General features: G+C 42.1%; 1 long non-coding RNA gene across 1 annotated transcript in view; it reads left to right on the top strand.

The window, feature by feature from the left end:
* The window catches only part of LOC309662785, a 45,786-nt gene extending 25,421 nt beyond the window's left edge, over nucleotides 1–20,365 (top strand). The window contains exon 2 of the long non-coding RNA XR_014264960.1: nucleotides 1,885–20,365. This is a non-coding gene — a long non-coding RNA (uncharacterized lncRNA). The remainder of the gene's footprint in view (nucleotides 1–1,884) is intronic.
* Nucleotides 20,366–21,078: the final 713 nt, after the last annotated feature.

Below are 21,078 nucleotides of genomic sequence, written 5' to 3'. Positions count from 1 at the left end.
CAAGAAATAGAGGTATAGCATATTATAAGGCAATAACCACCAGAAGAATTAAATCATAAATAGATCAAAGCAGGGGCTGGGGACAGGTAATGACCAGGCAAAAGACTGCTGCTTGCCACTACAAGCTCTTCTGTACTATGGTAAACATTTAAAACAAAAAAATCTAAGGAAATAAATTTAAACTATTGTTCACTCTCACATCCCCACTCACTGACACTTAGTAGGTGTTTAATAATTATTTGTTGAATGAATCAATGAACTGTCCCCAATAAGAGCAATCATGTCATGAGCATCCAGTTAAGTATGAAACCTGTGCTTCGCCCCTCAAAGTTGAAACCCTGTACTTTCTTAGGTGGAAAGGTGTGGGATTGCCTATGTGATCATCCCTGGACTCTCAGTCTGGGCCTAGCCTCTTACAAGCCTTGAAGAGCATTTTGGAACACCTGTCAACTTGAAACTTTGATATCTGAAGAGCATCTCTTCTTGCTGATCAAGTCCCAGAGTTTCACTGTATCCCATAGAGTAAGTCCCATACTTGCTGTGGGTGTGCACCAGGTGCCCGTCTGAACAGCGGCATTCAGAGCCGTCAACATGAGTAATGTACCCACAGTGGGATCTGCACAGGAGAGTCAAAGGAAATAGTTATCTGGAGCTGTTAGCCACTTGACCTGATGGTCTGATGCCTAGAGATAATCAAATGTCTACAACAGATTACAGCACAGGCCAGCGCACTCAACTACTCTGCCCAAGTCCCTCATCCAGCCATGGGCATTGATCAAGGAACTTTCACAATAAGTGACTTTCCTGAGGATTTCCAGGGAAAGAATTTTTGATGGTGATGGAATTTTCTTCAAACACACAGTGGGAAGATCCCCTTAAGGACCAGAACATTCCTGGCAGGTGATTTTCTTAAGTTTCCTTTGATGATTCCAAGAGGGTTTTAAGTTAGTAACAAGTGTTCTGACATAGTGATTTACAGTATATACTGGGCAGGAGCTGCCTGAATATTAAAATATTAGAAATTTCCAGTTTAATTGGTTATCAAAATGTTTTTGCAATCATGTGGTAACTACTGACATTGGGTTTGCATGTTTTAGTTAAAAGTGTACACTGTACAAATTACTTAAATGTTTAAAGTATTTGGATTGGATCAGTTGAAAGAAAAAGAAGGAAGGAAGGAAGGAAAGGAGGGAGGGAGGGAGGGGGGAGAGAGGGAAAGAAAGAGAGAAAGAAAGAAAGAGAGAGAGAAAGAAAAGAATGAAAAGAAAGTAAGAGTGGAAAATTCTGGTTTAATTGATTCCCTCTGGGGTATCCTCCCAACTGGAGATCAGCATCTGTCCATGAGACCCACCCCTGCACCAGTTTCCAAAAAGAGTCACTGGCCCTGAGCAAAATAGGCTAGAAGTAGAGCCTTGCAGGCTGTATGTGAAGAGACATACATCGTAGGCTATGTTTCGAGAGAGGTGGAACCAACCACAGAGTCCTCTGGGGCCCAGAGTCTGCCTGGACACGTGTCTGCTGCAGGACACCCCATCATCAGGAAGAGTTCCGTCCTTTCCCTCCCTGTCCTCCTCCCCGCCTCACCCAGGGCTGCTCGGAAGATCAAGGGGTGGTGGCCGCAAAGCTGGTGTGAGGATAAATCCACCATCGGCCACTGTGCGTTCTTTGCCATCCCCAAAGAATGATTCTGAGGGACTCACTAGGTAAAAAAGAAAGCACAGGCAGGCAAAACCTCCCATCACAGAACAATGCCGCCTCCCACCCAGTACTTGTTGTCTCAAACTTCTGCTGCTGTGAGCACAGGTCTGCCCCAGTTACACAAAGTGGATGTTGCCAGATACTATGCTTTCTGACCTGGCTTTGCTGTTGTGTCCTGACCCACAGATGATCAGCCTGAAAGGATGGTACAGCTAACCAAGGACATCCGAGCACAGGCTGAGAAAATCCGTCCTGTTGAGCTGCAAATGTGGTCATCTCCAGCTGGCCTTGGGTATCTCAATCGGCTTTAGCCAAAGTCAGATAAAATCTGGAAGCACTCAGGCACCATTGTTTATATGATGTCTCCTTATTTTTAAGGTGCTGCCGTTAAGGTAACATGCAGCACCACCGTGATATTGAGCTGAGGAGGACTCCAGTCATGATCCCAGAGATCACAGGCCCTCTGTCACTCAACGGACTTATGCCAACAGCGATGTAACATCTGTGTATCGATCAGTATCAAAGGCATCCCTCCCAGGGTGAGAGGACAAGGGATCATTTAAATTATCTCCTTTCCAGCCTTTCTCTTTCCATCTGTACTTCCTGAAGGCTCACAGAGCCACAAAGAGGAGAACCATAATGGTTTGGGGGGGCGGGGTACCACAATTACTGCTGTTTCCACAACACTATAATACAGATTCAACTTCAAAGAAAGAGTACCCCTTGCTGGTTCATGTCGGCAAAGTGGAGGAAGCAAAGAAGGAAGGAGAGACACCTGTATAAGGCAGAGGGCCCCTAGTTCTGTTTTAGTCATTTGTCACAGTGATTTACAGTGGGGCTGTTCCTGCATCATTTTCACTCCAATAACGAATCATTTATGGAAGAGTCCACGGTGCTTGCCTGTTTTATTGCCACACAGCCCAGCAAGAAGATCCATGGAACATTTTCTCGACAGAAGATTTCCCTCCACATCTGGGACACTAAAAACCTGAGATGCACAGGTTTCCTTCCCGGGGCACAGACTCCAGCCATGAACTGTAGTGGGTCAGCCTGACCACCAGAGGGTACCCTGTGGTCAGATTTCCCTCTTCCTCAGCTCTAGGTTGGCATCCCTCCTGAGTTTGGACAGAACCAAGTGTCAAGTGCAACACGTAAATTAATACTTAAGGTTTTTTGGGTTTTGTTTTCTTAAGACTGCCGCTTGGGATGATGTCAGACTCTCACCATACATAAATATTTTGCTTTTGGCACTGTCCTTTGACCCATGCTATTGTGTACCCTAACCGAGGAATAATTCTCTGAACATCGTGCTTTCGTTACGACAGCTGCTTATGTTTGCAAACCACTTATTTCAAAACAACACACTATTCAAATCTCCATGACTCCAGGATGCTGGGGAAAGAGAAGTGACCTTCTCACCAGCCAAATCAGGGCTCATGGCTCTGACATGACGGTCACTGCTATGGGTTTTCCATCCCAAAGGTCTGATCCCCACCAATATCCTATCTGCTCTTCTACTACGGGTCTTCCCAGCCATCTTCTTCCAATGGGAAGATAATGATGGCTAACACCCTGGGTCACAGAGAGCTTTCAGCTGCGTTAAGAGAATGAATAGGTTTGGTCATTCCTGTGACAAAAATCTCAGTTTACAAGCTGGGTGGCTGTAGCTCCAATGCTGTATGGCCATGGACCCGAATCTCCTCTATGTAAAGTTTACTGGTCCATCAGAATGGGTGACTGTTCCCCTTCTTTTCTCAGCCATCGTTTTCCTCTCTGACTTCTCTCTGAAGCCTCCCAAATCACAACATCAACCATTGGGCTGTGTGCTCATACATAATCCTTTCTGTTTTTCAACATATTTTCAGTGCATTATCACATTGACATCTCATAATACAAAGTTGAGGTGCATCGAGAGGGTATTCATGAACTCTTCCAATTCTCCCAAGCAAAATCAGTTGGTTTGTTCTGTATTCCCATATGTTGTATACCCCTTTACAATAGATATTTTTGCTGTGTTGTAACTGCTCCTTTACCAAGTTCTACCACTAAGTGCTCCCCGAAGGCAGGGACTAGATTTATCTTACAGCTTTCTATCTCCAAAGCTTTGCAAATTTCTTGACATACAGTCAGTATTGAATAAACGTTCATTTGAAATAAAACACCCATTTGACAAATAAGGTAATCAAGTCACCCAGAATGACCAAGTGCACCACATGCCACAACCACTGCTTGAAATGAGTAAAGGAAGGATGTGGGATAGCACACGTATGGTCCAACTAGAGAAATAAACAGTCAATGAGAAAATATGTGTTGGATTCTGACTTTAGAACAAGCATCCTGATAAATGCAAAAGATTTAATAATAAGGCATGATCAAGGTCCTAGATTCCCATCCAGGGACTAGTGGGGTCCTTTAACTTCTGTGGGTTTCAGCTTTAACTTATTCAGGATGAGCAGTTTGGAGGATAAGATCTATAATGGCTCATTTAGATGGACCTGGCTTATTCTACAGCCCATTGATATTCTTGCTGAGCAGATGCTACATATACATTTGCATAGGCGTACTGCACACAGATGAACAGACACACATGTCACACGAGATTAACAAGACAATATGCCATATCACCAAGTGGAATCAGGGTGGAAAGAGCAGTCCAGACACCTTGAGAAATGTCTAGAGGACAAGAGAGCTCAGGGAGCAGAAGAGTGCAGAAGGTCGTACACAAGCAGGACTAGCATGTGAGTCAGGAGTAACTGAGAAGGGAGGTAAATGAATTGAGAGGGAAGCACAGAGTGTGTGTATTCAGAGGACAAAAGTATCAGGAAACAGGGGAACTGCCTTTCCCATGGTCCTTCCCTGTCCATGAAAGGGGGTTTGTGTTTTAAAAAAAAAAAAAAAACTGTCTCCATTTCAGTTCAATGTCTCTCTCTCATCTGAACTCACTCCTATTTCATTTATTTTTGCTGCTGAACCCCAAATCTAAATTAGGTTTTACCCTACAGCACAGTCTCATACCATTCTGAACTTTTACTTCATGGAAAAAAACCTTAATTATACATCCATGTAGGCTATTATTTGTCTGTTGCCTTTATCCCCTACCAGACTGAAAGGCCTTTAAGAGCAAGACTTGTACCTGTTTGTTCATTGCTGAATCCCCTCAAAACCGAGAATATATTGTTTAATAAATGTGCAATTAATAAATGAAAATCAGCAAAATTTGGAAAGTGGGTCCCTATGTAAATGGCACGGCTGCTTTCCAGGCCCCAGTTGCTGTGGCTGCCTCAGCAGCTTATCCCCAAGTCAAGTGAGGACAGTAGTGACAGGTGCAAATACAGCCTGGCCTGCAAATCTGGACCTGTGCCAGCAGTTTGAGAAACACGACCTTGGAATTTCATCAGCAGCCCCTGCCTCTGGCTGCTCCACCACATCCCCTCCCCATTTCCTCTTGGTCAAAACGGAAGACACAGGGAAGTTTCCAAACAAACTTCTCCTGATGAGCTTCAGACCCCCGCCCAGCCCTCCCCAGATGCCCCAATTCAAGCATCCCGCCTCCAACCCAGGCTGGTAATGAATGGCTTTGTCTGCACACACCCAGAACCGTACAGTACAGTCATCTGAGCTGTACCTCCACCTGCACGTCCCTGGGGCTATTTCTGTTTTTAAAAGAGCTGAAGCAACTTAGTCTCAGAAAGCATAGGTGACCTCTTGAAGGTCACATAGCTAAAAACCCATACAAGGGGACTGAAAGAGAAAAGCTCGGCATCATAACACGAGTTACAATGCACTGCTCACCATCAACTAGGCAATCTGCTAAATGCTTCCTTGCTTTATCCCTGTGAATCCTCACAACAGCCCTGTGAGATAGGTCTATTATTAATCCCGCTTTACAGTAAGACCAGAGTCACAGATTAGTTACGTCACCAGCCCAAAGTCACTCAGCTTGAAGATCTGGATTCTAACTCAGGACCACATCTGACCCCATGGCCTAAACTCTTTCCCTGACATATTCATCACACAGCTACCAAGATGATTGTTCCCTCCCCCAGCTTCTCACTCATTCAGTTATAAACTCCCTAAGCAATGGGGCTACACTGTAGGAAAAGTGACCCATGATTCATGAAAAGTGTTTGACAGTAGGATTCACCCAGCAGAGTCTTTCTTCAGAAAAATTCCACATCCAGTCTCCACCATTTTTCCAGACATGGCTTGTCTCTTGCTCTCCCATCCACATCAAAGCCTGGACCCTTGATGCCTCCACAGAGGCCTTCACCCAGGCCTTCCCTCTTCCCTCCCAGTTGCTTCACCACCACACTTGACCTTAGCAAGTTTTCCAGAAGGAATGTCTCCAACAACCCAGCTCCTGTAACTAGCACGTGCCTACCACGCCTATGGGGCATCCCTTTACAATCCAAGAGCATTTTATTTCAGCCAAGTCTACGGGGGCCAATTCTGTCAGTTCTGTAGTAAAGTCTTGTGTTTGGGTCTCCAGTGTGACCATCTGATGCTGCTGCTGTAAGCCAGCATTTCTGCAGTCCTGGGAGTAACAGAGAGCTCTTACAGCCCTGGGGGTGCCCTCCACCCGGGGCTCCTGTACTCACCTTTTAACACACAGCAACCTTAAGAGGGAGAGCAAGGCCAGAGCACAAAGGCTGTGAGTGTAGTTGCTTTCTTCCTTGCCTCTTCCCGCCCAGCCCTCTGAAACCGAGAGCGTAGGAATAGCTCCTATATATTGAGCCCCTACTATGTATCTGCCTACATTTTTCCATTTAACCCTTAAAACTACTCCATAAGTAGGCCATAATGTTCCAAATTTACAGGTGAAGAAAATGAGATCTAGAGAGATCAAATAACTTCCCACAAGGTACAAAGGATTTGGAAGCCAGCTTTGCCTGACCTCAAGGCTTGGAGTATCGGCCAGCATGCTAAGCTGCCCCATCCACTCTCTCTATAAGACTTAAGCTTTTGCAAAGCAAAACCCAACTCTTACCTTCCCAGACAATTCCAGCAAGAAGATCAATCAGGAACGCTGTTTACAGTCAGCATATAGTAGAGACTGCATATGACACACAAGCAGACGTTTGTATTCTAATCTGCAATGAGTTCTGCTCCCAGCTCTGAGATTTCTTACTGTATAATTGTTCCCACAAATCCAGATTGAGTTGCTGCTCCTCTTATTTAGTCTTTGCATTAGGATTGTGTAGATTCGTTGGACCGACCAAACTTAAAAATGGCAAATTAAACAAGAGGATGATGTGCTACACGCATGCGCTATCGATCAGGCTGAGACAACACAGAGCAGGAAGCCTGTCTTTTAACGCACGGCCAATATTTCTGTGATTCTTGACAACTTCCTCTAAGGCCTTTTAATAATTGCCTGTGTGCTTTGGTTTTTGAGTTGCCTAAACTTTGGGTGATGAAATCACAGCATGTTATTTTAATCTCTTTATAATGGACTGGAGTTCAGTTCAGATAAACACGTCTCCTGAGTGCCTGTGCCATGAGGCAGGAAGGGTCAAGAAGCAGGTCTCCCTGCCTGCCACACGGATCCTGAAAGGGCTGAAGTGCACGCTCTGGCTGAAAACTACAAAGGCTTCTGGATCTGCTACTCTTTTCTCTAAACCAGGGTTCCCAAAATGTGGTCCCCAGACCAGCAGCATCTCCATCACCTGGGAAAACATTACAAATGCAAATTCTCGGGCCTATATCCACATCACCCATTAGTAGCCACTCAATAAATATGTGTTGCTCATTGATTCAATAGCACCGGGAGAGGGATGAGTATAATGGAGAACCACACGGATGCTGAAGGTCATCTCCTTCACCTCTGTCCAATGGTGGCTTCTATTCCCCAACACAGTGATGCTCTAAGTTGACCTGCTTCCAAATCATCTGAAAACACAGATTTCTAGGCTCCACCCCAGAGTTTCTGATTCAGCAGGTCTGGGCTGGGGACCCAGAATATACATGATAACAAGTTTCCCAATGCAGACACTGCTGCTGGTGCTGGTGTGGGGACCACACTTTGAGAACCTCTGCCCCAGAGGTAGGACTCACCTGTCTCCACTTCCAGCCTCTCTTTCAGGTCTTGGCTATGAGACTTATGTTTAAGGCCTTCTCCCTAAACTTTTGAAACCTTGCTCAAAATATTGCCTGATCCCCAAAATAACCAAAACCCAAACAAGAATGAATTCCTTTCTCTTTAAAAGAACAGGTGAGACCTTAACAATACAACAGTTGCTTTCTTCATTCAGGAAATAGAAAAGCAGAGACGGACCATTGTTAGGATTTCACGGTCAGTTTTTACTGCTGAGCAGGTAGAGAACATGCACGCTGAACGTCTGGTTCCTTTTTGGAAGGTTGCTCTAAAGTCGCCAGTAGCCTTTAGAGTTTGCCCAGCCCCAGGCACGTGATGGCAGGGCTCCATCAGGAAATGTCATGCTGGATCCACAGACCCACATTCCTCTGGGGGACTGACTACCCAGAGCAGGAGAATAAGCCACCAACTAAAATATGTGATGGAACCAAAACAGGCTACATCTTTTCCTCCCAGGAAACCTGGCATTGAAGGCATTCCCCATCCAGCAAATGCAAAGCCTGGAACAGAGACCCAAAACAGAGCTGCATTCTGTTCGGTCTCTAAAGACAGAGCCACAATTTCCCACACTCGAATTAGGAAACACGGGGCCAGCGGACCCCCCAAAGCATCTGGGACATCTAGCCATCTTAGTTACAAGGCAACTGATGGTGAATTTGTACAATGAAAGATGCATTAAAATTTGTACATCCTATGCAAATGGAAAGGTGTCCCCAAATCTATTCTCTCGTGGTTAGCCAAATCACAGTGTATTATGAGTAACAGGCATCACTCTGCATGTCAAAAATGAGGATTCGTGGTGAGATATGAGTACTTAACAAAAGCATATATGAAAGGAAGAAACTTCCAGAACATCCAGAATGTATGGCGGCCACACTGAGAGCAAAACTGCTCAGAAAATGTAATTCTTCCTTCTCTGCTCAACCTCACCGCTGTCACCTTTTCCAGAGGCCTGGTCTGAGCTGAAATAGGTGAGATTTTTGCTTCGCCAGTATGCTTTCCACCCAAATGTCTCAAAAAGAGTTACTCGATATTCGCATAATTCTAATAAAAATGTGTTTTTGTGCTGGAATTATCTGAACAATTGCTTCCATTTTCCTTGGCCTTGGTGACAGAACTTCCAAACTTTGTAAGACCCTTGCCTTCACTGGATTAGTTCACTGGATCGGTTGTTTCCAAACTTGGCTTATCCTCAGAATAACCTGCAGAGTTTTGTTTCTTCAAGTACAGATTCCATGCCCCAGTCCAGCCTGCTGAGTTAAAATCTTGGGAAGGAGGAAGGAGAGCCAGAAAGCTGTGCTGGTTTCTAACACATACGTAGGAATGGCTGCCCAACTAAGCGGGTGCAATGACCAGTCAGGTTTAGAAACGGCTGCACCAGATAACACAGCCTTTCAGGCCTCAGAGCACGTTCTCTGTCATATTCACAGTGTCCTATGGGGCCAGTGGCAAGGAAATAGTGTAAGTCTACAGGTCCCCTAATTATCCATTTCTAGCCCATCCGCTTCTATCCTTAGAATTTTCTCATTTGCCGTGGGCGCCGTAGACTCAAGTTTACCAGACACACTGTTGCATGGCTTTCCAAAGCCGGGAAATTACTACACTCCCCCACTCCACTCCATCTTCCTGGAGGCCTTGTAATCCATCCCAGAATTCTGGCACAGCAGCATGTAAAGGAAATGAGTGCAAATAAAGACATATGAGAAAAGGGTCCAGTTGCTGGGGCTCTTTGAACAGGAGAATCAAAGCCTCGGGGAGGAGCTGCTTGCGGCTGGGAGGGCACTAGGGGCGGTGGGAGTCAGCCCGAGGCAGCTGGCGCTGAGAGCAGAACCGCCCTCTACCGGCACTCACGCCCGCACAGAACATCTGTTCACGCCGCCCATGGACGTGCAGGGAGCTTTTGCTGTGATTAACTGGGGCCGGGGTGGGGGGAGGCGGGGGAGGAAGGCATTCGGCTGCTTGGCGGGGAGACTGGGAGAAGAGAGGAAAATGAACAGTTTGTCTTGGCACCTCTCCTGCCATCAGCCCTGCGGTTTGAGTCTCTGGCTGTAAAGGTGATGGTCAGACATTGGACACCGCTTTCACGAGAGGCTTGTATAAAGGTTTTAGCGAAGCAGAGCTGCTCCTGGGCCCAGGTAACCCCAAGTTGCGTGGGAGACCTGAGTCAGGGTCCAGTCAGAGAAGCAGAGTCACTGTGAGTGATATGGAATAAGGCATTTATTACAGGGGTCAGACTTCACCCAACTATGGGAGGCAGCAGGTTGTTTTACGCAGGATGTTGCTTCTGTATCTGGTGCTAAACTTGAAGTTGCTATAGATCAGCTAGACTGTCAAGAAGGAAAACTGGACGTGGACAAGAGCAAGGACAAACCGGAACCTATGAGAACTAACTGGGACTTGCATCCATCTCCCACTACCTGCAGCCTCCATGCTCTGGGTGATGTACAGGAGACGCCGGCCACCTTCGCTCCCAAGCTGCTGATGTACCTGGCCAGGGATGCACAGAAGCGGAGGATCTGGAGGCAGCTGCCCCAGCCAGAGAGCTGATCAGTGATGCATGGCGGGGAGCTGCCACGGTGCTCACGCTGACCATCCGAGGGGGAAAATATGGCTGCTGCTTCCCTCCTGCCTTCTAAATCTCAGGCAAAATATCTCCTGTGAGCAGTGCTAACTTGATCCTATAAAGAAAGGGGGATTCTGTGAAAGGTCACTCTTGCTGAGCTAAGGTGACGGAATGCAAATGCACAACAAGATTTTCTCCCTGCTCTGGCACCTGAGACTGGTGGCTTTGGGCACACCCAGCATTTCAGTAAGTTTGGCGTGAACTCTGAGGTTCTTCCAGTGGGCAAAACTCCAAAACAAGAACAGAAAAATGGATGCAGCTTTTCAGGTCAGCTTGCTGGGCAGTAGATGTCAAAAGTGTCTGAGGAAAGAAAGGAAGAACACGGCAGACTCTTCTGGGAGCATATATATGAAAGCCCATCTGGAGACTCCCCCGGATAACTGGGGGATACTTTATCCCCCAGGCAGGGGTTTCGAGAGTGGTACCACTGCAATTTGCACATTAATGGAGAGGTGACCCCATTTTGTGTTCAGGGATGGGGATGCCTGGACAAGTTGGTCACACGGGTGAGTGACATATTATAGTGAGAATTTCATAAGAATTTCTAATTCCCTCGAGCTGGAAAGGAATACGAGAGCCATTGCCTGGCTCTCCTCTCATATCGCTTCGTCTCCATGAGCATCCTATGTTTTAGTCCTGCCAACCCACGTGCAGATCTCTTAACACACCACACGCTTATGTGCTTTGGAACTTTTGCATTTGGTGTAACCTCCACGTGGAGAGCTCCCCACCCCTCCTACCCATCTTCACCCCCTACCCCTGAATAACAGACACTCAAATTCCAAATCTCAGATCAGGTATCCCCTCTTCGTTGACCACTTGACTGCTGGGTAGTTTCAGTTAAGAGACTCTCCCATGTACTGTCTACTGATACAATTCTGAACTCGCCTCTTCCAAGGCATTCACTGTATTTTTAAGGAATCTTATTGAGGTATAATTGACCTACAGTATAATGCACATATTTAAAGTGAATAATTTAAATTCCACATATAAGCAATATCATATGATATCTTAAAAAATGACACAAATGAACTCATTTACAGAACAGAAATGGAATCACAAAGAAAGCAAACTTATGGTTACCAAAGGGGAAGTGGGGGGGGATAAATTAGGAGTTTGGGATTAACATATACACACTACTAAGTATAAAATATATAACCAACAAGGACCTACTGTATAGCATGGGGAACTAAAAAAATAAAATTAAATTAAAATAAAGTGAACAACTTGATACATTTTGACATAGGTATACACCCATGGAAGTATCACTACAGTCAGGATAATAAACAAATCCACCACCACTAAAAGTTTCTGTATCATCCTTTATAATTTCTCTCCCTTACCTCCTCCAACTCCATACACAGGCCAACTCTGATCTGTTTTTTATCACTATAGATAGATTAGTTTGCATTTTCTAGAGTTTTATTTAATGGACTCATATACTCTTTTTTGCCTGTCCTCTCTCATACTCAGCATAATTATTTTGAGATTCATCCATCACATGTATGTCAATAGCTCATTCCTTTTTATTGCTGAGGAGTATTGCATTGTATGCATGTACTGCAGTTGGCATATCCATTCACCTGTTGGTAGATATTTGGGTTGTTTCCAGTTTGGGGCTATTACAAATAAAGTTTATATGAACACTGTGTACAAATCTCTTTATAGACATTATTTCCTTTTCTCTTGGGTAATACCTGGGAATGAAACAGATATATGGTAAGTGTAAGTAGAAATTTTTTAGAAATTGCCAAAATGTTTATCAAAGTGGTTGTACCATTTTACATTCCCACCAGCACTGCATGAGAGTTCCAGTTTCTCCACATCCTAGGCAACACTTGACATGGTCAGTCTTTTTCATTTTAGCCATTCTAATATGTCTGTCATGGTATTTTATTGTGGTTTTAACTTGCATTTCCCTAATGACTAATGATGTTGAGTATCTTTTCATGTGCTTTTTTTGCCATCCATATATCTTATCCTTTATCAAATATATGATTTACAAATAGTTTCTCCCAATCTGTGGTTTGTATTTTTATTCTCTTAATGTTGTCTTTTGAAGACCAAAAGTTTTTAATTTTGGTGAATACTATTTCATCAATTTTTTAAAAAACTGATTGTATCATTTCTTTAATTCTCTAGTAATTGTCTATTCAACTCTACTAGTCAGTGAATTCCTTGGGGGCAAAGGCCACCTTCTGCCATCTCTGGATTCCTAGCATCAAGACAGTGCCTAGCACTTATGAGACACTGAAATTATAGTTCTTATGGTTACATTATTATTCCTGGTTGTTATGGGAGAGCCCTTGAGCTTCCTGGCATCTGCTGTGTAATAATTATTCCTATTTACAGGAAAAGAGATTTTAATCAATGTGATCATTTTTCTTAAGCAAGGAATGCCTATGAAGGCCTCTGTACATTTCCCCATAAGATATCTGTGTATTTGAATAGAGAGAATGAGTAACAGGAAAATTCTCTCCTGAAGACCCTTCATTTGGGAATCACTTTTAATCAGGGAGAGTCCTTTCTTTCTAGAATAAGTAAAGAAAAATCTTACAAGAGTGTCTCCCCATGGGCAGAAATCAAAGGGAACTTCACCAGGAAAGCAGTTCAAGTAAGTTTCACTATCAGCCCCAGGAGAGGTGTTTTAAGAAAGAGATAAAACATCTCCTCCATCTATGAGAACCACTATCTAGAGATTCCCTCCATTGGTCCCACTATAGGTTGCTGGCCCCCATCAAGGTTTTCCACATGGACAACACCAACAGTGATGCTGGCTCCTTCAGGCCAACAGCAATGAAGGGCCAATCTAAATATTGTTGGAATGTTAAATTCAATAGAAAATGAATAGACACTTGTCTTGTGGAGTCCTGAAACTGCCATCTTTCACAACAACAAGATTCTAAGGATGATTCCAGTTCTGGAAATATGGGAGATTAAAATAACAACCAATAACCACAACAAAACCACTTGCTTCAAAAACCAAGAATTGCTGATAAAATATAATTTTTAAAATATTTTTAAACTATATTGTTAGACTCCCAAGAAAAAAATAAGTGGAAATTTTCAGGTGCCAAAAAGGAGCATGAAACCAGAGTAGCAGCTTAGAAGCTAGTAATGCTGTGGTTACCACAGGGTAAATAATACAATGGCTTGAGTTTTAAAACTGTAAGAGATAAGATGCTGGACCCAATGCAAGATTGGAGAGTTGGAATTGAGAACCCTCAAACTGGAACACTGGAAAAGTGATATCCTCTGAAAAGATAGACTAGAGCAAAATCTATCAGCACAGATAAACAAGAAGTCTTGTCTGTCTTTGAATTCTAGATGAGAAAAAATGTCTCCTTGGGGAATTAGAAATCTTAGACAGAACTGGAGCTCAAATTTACCCACATTTTCTAGGAACTCCTCAGTTGAGAAATTAGCATAAAAATTGATCATATACCTGTGATAACTCTGAGGGTCATGAAAAGCAAAATCATTAATGCCACAAGGAATTCAGGGAAGAAAAATAGGCTAATCAATTAAAATTTTCAAAATCCACGAGGAGAAATCTACCATACAGAAAAGGCAGCACCTGCAATAAATACAAGACTAGACTCTCAAGAACTTGAAGTAATGGAATTAAAATCTGAAAAAGAATTTTTAAAAACACCATGTAGTATTTAAAATAATTAAATATTATTTAATTAAATATCTAATTTTAAAAAAAGAAACTTTAGAAAAGTTGAATAACAGGCAACCTGTAGAAGTTCTAAAGAGTGTGAATAGTAAGCGTGAACTAATAAACATTTTTAGATCCAAATCTATACCTAATAATGGTAACCCTTCAAACTCCCAAATTATTTCCAAACAAGTTATTGTTTGGAAATAATTCATGGATCAATAAAAGTATTTTAATAAATATTAGAAAATATTTTGCACTGAAAGTAAATGAAAATACCATATATCAAGATGTGGGGATTGCAGCTATGTAGTACTTAAAGGAAATTTTTTATAATGCATATAATAGGACTTAATAAAGACTTAAAATTAGTGAGCTAAGCATCCAACTCAAAAAGCTGGGAAAAGAGTAACCTCCCATCAAAAACTGGATAATAAAGGAAATTCTAAAGATCAGTAGGGAAATTAATAAAAGAGAAACAATAGAAAAATCAATAAAACTGAAAGTTTTTATTTGAAAAATGACTAAGTAAGATAAACAAACCTCTGACAAGACTGATTAAGAAAACAGTGATTGAGTTAAAAATTACATCCATACACATATGCTACCAATAAAAAAAAAAATAGGAAGCTAGTTACACATACAGTGGAGATTGTCAGAAATCACAAGAAAATACTACGAACAACAAAACTATGAACAACATTAGAATATTTAGATTCAAGATACAATATTTTAGAAAAATATAATTCACCAAAAACTGTTCAATAATATGTATAAAATTTGAATCGATCTATAATCAGTAAAGAAAATGAATCAATAGTTTAAAATTTATTCACACATAAGCACACATGCACACAGGCACATACATACTTAAATATACCCACAAAAAAACCCAACCTCAAACGATTCCATTGGTAAGTTCTACCAAGCACTGAAGGAACAGATATTTTCAATCGTATTCAAATTGTTTCACAAAACAGAAAAAGAGGAAATGCCCCCCACTCATTTTACGAGAGTGGCATATCCTTGATACCAAACCAGACAGGGCAGTGTGAGAATCGAAAACCATAGGTCAATCTCACAAACATGAGCACACAGAAAATTTTTATAAACTATTATCAAACTAAATTCAGTGATGTAACAAAAAAATCTTGATTGTAGGTTTCATCTCAGGAAGGTTTAATGTTAGGAAATCTATTTGTATAATCCACCCAATAAAAAGTAAATAAGAAAAAGAAATGTTATAAAAGCAAAAAAATGCATATGATAAAATTAAATTCCCATTCTGGGGGGAAAATTCTTAGTAGAAATAAAAGTAATTTCTTTTAGAAAAAGAAAATCCATCAAAACCAAATCATCAACAAAGCAATAGTGAAAAATTAGAGTTTCCCCTTTAAAATGAGGAAAAATATAAAGATGTCAGTTATTATTGCTTCTATGCAAACTTGCACTGTCAATGTTAATCAGTGCAGTAAGATAAGAAAATGAAGTTTTAAAATGTAAGAATTCGAAAAAAGAAAATAGTCACAATTCCCAGATAATGTTGATCAACACAGAAAAGTCAACAACATCTATAGACAAACTCACAGAACTAATACCAACGTTCAGTAAAGATGCTGGCACACAAACAATATACAAAGTCAATAATGTTCTCACACACTTGCAACAAATAGAAGATGTGATTTTGAAAAAGTTGCATGTAACAACAGCAACAAAAGCTATGAAGAACATAGAAATACATCTAACAAATGATGTGAAAACATTTATGAACAAAATATGTTTTAAAAATTTAAGAGTACATTTAGAGAAACTAAATAAATGGAGAGATACACCATTTTGTTATTTGGGACATGGATGTGACTGGGTATAACAGAGATTTTGAAATAACAGTTGTTTAAACTATTAGCCTCTTTCTCTTTCTCTCTGTAATAATTTGGAGGTAGGCATTCCAGAGCTGGTATGGAAACTGGGGCAACTAATGTTATTTGCCATATTTATAGATATTTGCAGAAATCAATTTTCCCACATTAACCTATAAATTCAAGTTCCATTATAAATCCCAATGAATTTTTATATAGGATAAGCACATCATAAAATTCATATAAAAGAGTGAAGGGCCAGGAATAGCAACACAATTTTGAAGAAGTAAAAGGACGGTACCATTTACTGTATATCGAAACACATGATGAGACAAAGGATTTGAACAAACATTTCTCCAAAGAACATATGCAAATGGCCAAAAAGCACATGAAAGTAAGCTCAGCATCACTTGACATTAGGGAAATGCAAATCAAAACCACAATGAGATATGACTTTATACCTATGAGGACGACTATAATCAAAAACAGAGACAACAATAAGTGTTGGTGAGGATGGAGAGAAATTGGAGCCCTCATATATTACTACTGAGAATGTAAAATGGTGCAGCCACTTTGGTGGTTCCTCAAAATGCTAAACATAGAGTTGTCATTTGAGCCAGCAATACCACTCCTAGGCATCTACCCAAGAGAAATGAAAACATGTCCCCACAAAAACGTGCATATGAACGTTCAAAGCGGCATTATTCATCATAGCCAAAAAAAAGTGGAAACAACCCAAATGTTCATCAACTAAAGAATGGATAAACAAAATGTGACATATCCTTGCAATAGAATATTATTCAGCCACAGAAAGAATGAAGTACTGACACATGCAACAACATGGATGAAACTTGAAAAATGCTAAGTGAAAGAAGCCAAAGACAAAAGATCACATATTGGGCTTCCCTGGTGGTGTAGTGGTTGAGAATCTGCCTGCCAATGCAGGGCACACGGGTTCGAGCCCTGGTCTGGGAAGATCCCACATGCCGCGGAGCAACTGGGCCCGTGGGCCACAACTGCTGAGCCTGCGCATCTGGAGCCTGTGCTCCGCAACAAGAGAGGCCGCGATAGTGAGAGGCCCGTGCACCGCGATGAAGAGTGGCCACCGCTCTCTGCAACTAGAGAAAGCCCTCGCACAGAAACGAAGACCCAACACAGCTAAAAATAAATAAATAAATTTAAAAAAAAAAGATCACATATTGTATGATTCCATTTACATGAAATGCCCAGAATGGGAAAATCTATAGAGATAGAAAGTAAGTCAGTGGTTGCCAGGAGCTAGGGTTTAAAGGGAAGAGACTACTAATGTGAATACAGTTTCTTTTTGGGGTGATAAATGTGTTCTGGAATTAGACAGTGATAGTAGTTGCACAACTTTGTGAATATACCAAATTTTATATTTAATAAGGCAAATTTTATGGTACATATATTATATCTCAATAAATATAATAATAACTTATGGGGTTATAGCAATTAAAACAATGTGGTGTTATTATAGAAGTGGACATCTTGACCAATAGAACTGAATACAGAGCATAAAAGGCATCTACATACACACAAGCCAGGCGTATGACACAGGTGACATCATATAGGGAAAGGATGAACTCTTGAAGAAATGATGAAAAAAATAAAATTAGGTTCATCCTTCATACTTTCCCCAAAAGAAATTGTAAACAGATTAAAGATACAAATATGAAAAAGCAAAACTGTAAAACCTGTAAAATAAACATAGGAAAATATCTTTAATGAATTTGGGATAGGAAAGGATTTCACAAGTCACAAAAAAGAAAAAAACAAAGGAAAAAGAAATATACAGTCAATTTAAAAACACAAAACAATCATAATATAATCATTTATGAATACACACCCTGTAGTTAAAATAGAAAGACGTTCATGAGAATAACATACATCAAGTTCAAGTGAATAGTTACCTCTGGGGACGGAGGGAGAAAGGAGAAAAAGACAATACTGGTGGGCAATAGCTGTGTGGGTATTAACTTATCTTCCTCTTCTTTAAGAACTCTAAAGCAAAGGTGGCAAAATAATAACCATCATTTAAATTTTGTGATGGATACATAAGGGAATAGCATATTATTTCCTCTAGTCTTCTGTATTTTTTGAAGTGTTTTACAAATAAGAAAAGTTTTATTACATATTAACATACCATCTTGCTTAGAAAGTTGAGGGATGCATAGATGCATCCTCCTACCTTCCCAAGGTCAGCACTTCTGTGGTGAAAGCATAGAATGTTAATCACCTTCTCGAAGTTAGAGAGCAAACTTGTGACAGAAACGGCGCTGAAACCCAGCTACACTCCACCGCAGTTGCCTGTTCTTTCTGGAAACAGCATGTGTCTGCCGTGCTGGACAAGCGTTCAAGTTCTTTCCACTCTAAAGTGTTATGTGGATTTACTAAACCAACAAGAAGTCAGGGGAGAAACTTAAATCACTGCCTTTGCAAATCACTATTTGCTGCTAGTCCTGAGGACTTATTTCACCATAAAATCAATGAGGGAAAGGAGAGTAAGGGAGTGAAAATGAGTACTTTTACTCCTCTGAAGTGCAGAGTATTACTCCTGTGCTCCGCGGGGCTGTCCCTGCTTCCCTGCTCAGCTGCGTGATCACAGATACCCAGGCAAAGGCATCCACCAGCGGCTGCCAAGTCAGGACAGGGCAAAGGTGCACTTAGAGAAGCTCCCGCTAAACCGGTGACCTTCAGCAAGGAGCCTGCCAACAGCAAGGAGGGGCCATGCAGCCCCAAGGGAACTAGAGAAAGCCCACCTGCCCAACTCTTCCTCTTTAGCGACAGAACGTGAGGGGGGCAGCTCTGGGCACAGGTTAAGGGCATAGAATGATGCAAAGCTGGGTTCTGGGAGCACACACAACATGCCCAAGGCAACGATTCTTAACCCTAACCACACATTATAATAACCAGGGAACCAAAAAATAAAATAAATATAAAAGTAAAATAAAAATTTAATTTAATTTAAATTTTTAAAAATTAAAATAAAATACAGATGACCAAGTGCCGCTCCCAGCAATTCTGATGCAATTGCTTTGAAGCAGCCAATTGGTTTGAAGCAGGCCATTGGTATTATTTAAAAGCCCACCAGGCAATTCTAATGTGTAGCCTCTCCGCTAAGGACTAAAAGCAATTATTGGGGAGGACTTTTAAGAGAAATGGTTTCCTCAGGGCTGACCATAAATGGGGTGAAATCAGATAAGCCCAGGTTCTAAAGCCAGCTCTGCCACTTATCATATGACCTGGGGCAAGTTATGCAATCTGACCCAACCCCTATTTTTTCTCATTTGAACCTGGAGACAATAACACCTACTCCTCAGTGATGGCAGTAATTGAGATGATACACACAAAAGAGCGCCTGCCACGTGGCTATCATTATCAACAGTCATCTGGACCCCAGGAATGGCTCATCTGTGGTCAAGTGCATCCTGTGGTGGTAACTGAGAACCAGAGAGAAGCCAGAGCCTGGCATGTCTTAGCCACGCCTGCATTTGTGGAGGAAGGTGATGACCCACAGCACCTTACCTGGTTCTTTCTGGATCAAATACTGGGCTTTGGCTTGAATGGCAAGTCCTTAAACAGTTAACTCTCAGTTATTCAAAGGGATGGAAAAGAGCTAGTGGTAGTGCTGTAGACTGAATGTTTATGTCTCCCCAAAATGCATATGCTAAAAACTATTCCTCAATATGACGGTATTAGGCGGTGGGGGTCTTTGGGAGGTAACTAGATCATGAGGGCAGAGCCCTCATGAATAGGATTAGTGCCCTTATAAAAGAGACCCCAGAGAGCTCCCTCACCCCTTCCTGCATGGGAGGACACAGTGAGAAGATGCCATCTGTGAACCAGGAAGAGGGTCCTCACCAGACACCACATCTGCTGGTGCCTTGACCTTGGACGTCCAGCCTCCAGAACTTTGAGAAATGAACTTCTGCTATTTATAAGCCACCCAGTCTACAGTATTTTGTTACAGCAGCCCAAACGGACTAAGACAGGTAAGTAACCAAAAGATTCCCTATTGAGGATTTGAAATGTATCACAGGCTGTGGTAGGCAGAATAATGAGCCCCTGACGCTACCCACATCCTACTCCCCAGAATCTGTGAGTATGATAGGTTACCTGGTGGAGAGGAATTAAGGTTGCAGATGGCATTAAGTCTGTGAACCAGCTGACCTTGACATGGGGAGATGAGCCCGTATTTGGGGTGGCCCCAATGTCATCACAAGGGTCTTTGTAAGTGGAAGAGGGAGGCAGAAGAGAGAAAATCTGGGAGATGGTATTGTGAGAAGGGCTGGACCCACTGATGCTGGAAGAAGCTAGTGGAAGAAGCAGCAGCCGCAAGTGAGCAACGTGGGTGGCCTCGAGAAGCTGCCACGGTGAGGAAACGTACTCTCCCCAGAGCCTCCAAAGGAAGACAGCCCTGCTGACACCTGGATTTGAGCCCATTGAGACCTGTATCAGACCTCTGACTTCCAAAATTGCCAGATAATAAATCTGTGTTGATTTAAGCCGCTAAGTTTATGGTAACTTTTTTTTTCCAGCCTCTGATTCCATTTCACTTTTTTTTTCTTCTTATGTCTTTCCTTAATTGTATAGTCCATCACCCTGGCTCAGTGCATGTCACCAAAAACTCTCCTGGGATTTCATAGTCTCTGACAGTCCATTACAGCTTGGGGTGCCCATCTTAAGTCTGTGGTAACCACAGCAATGGAAAACTAATAGGACAAATACTTGTATAACCAGAAGGTTTTCAATCCTCTCCTTGGGTGACCCTGGCTAAACTAGATGGCTGGGTGGTGACTCAAGGAAGCTGCAGACCATGGAAAAAATGACCTTAACAACTGGTGCTTGAGAAGCAGATTCCAAGACCTGAGGTTTATTCAGTCATTCACTTGAGAACAATAGCTGAGTGCCATCTTTGCACTGGACAGCGGGTACACCAGATGAATCTGCAAGGCATGGTCTCGGACTGCAAGACCTCACCATCTAGACGCAGAAGGCAGTGACAGAAACAGGGAATTATGAGTGCTGTGATCTATGTCTAGTGGCAGGAAATATTCCCCGTGGTGTTCCAGCTGAATTTGGGAAAACCGGCAGGTATTTGTGGAGCAAACTAAATTCC

This window comes from Balaenoptera physalus (assembly GCF_965194825.1).
Source record: "Balaenoptera physalus genome assembly, chromosome: 6".
Taxonomy (NCBI): domain Eukaryota; kingdom Metazoa; phylum Chordata; class Mammalia; order Artiodactyla; family Balaenopteridae; genus Balaenoptera; species Balaenoptera physalus.
This window is presented reverse-complemented; position numbering and strand designations above follow the sequence as displayed.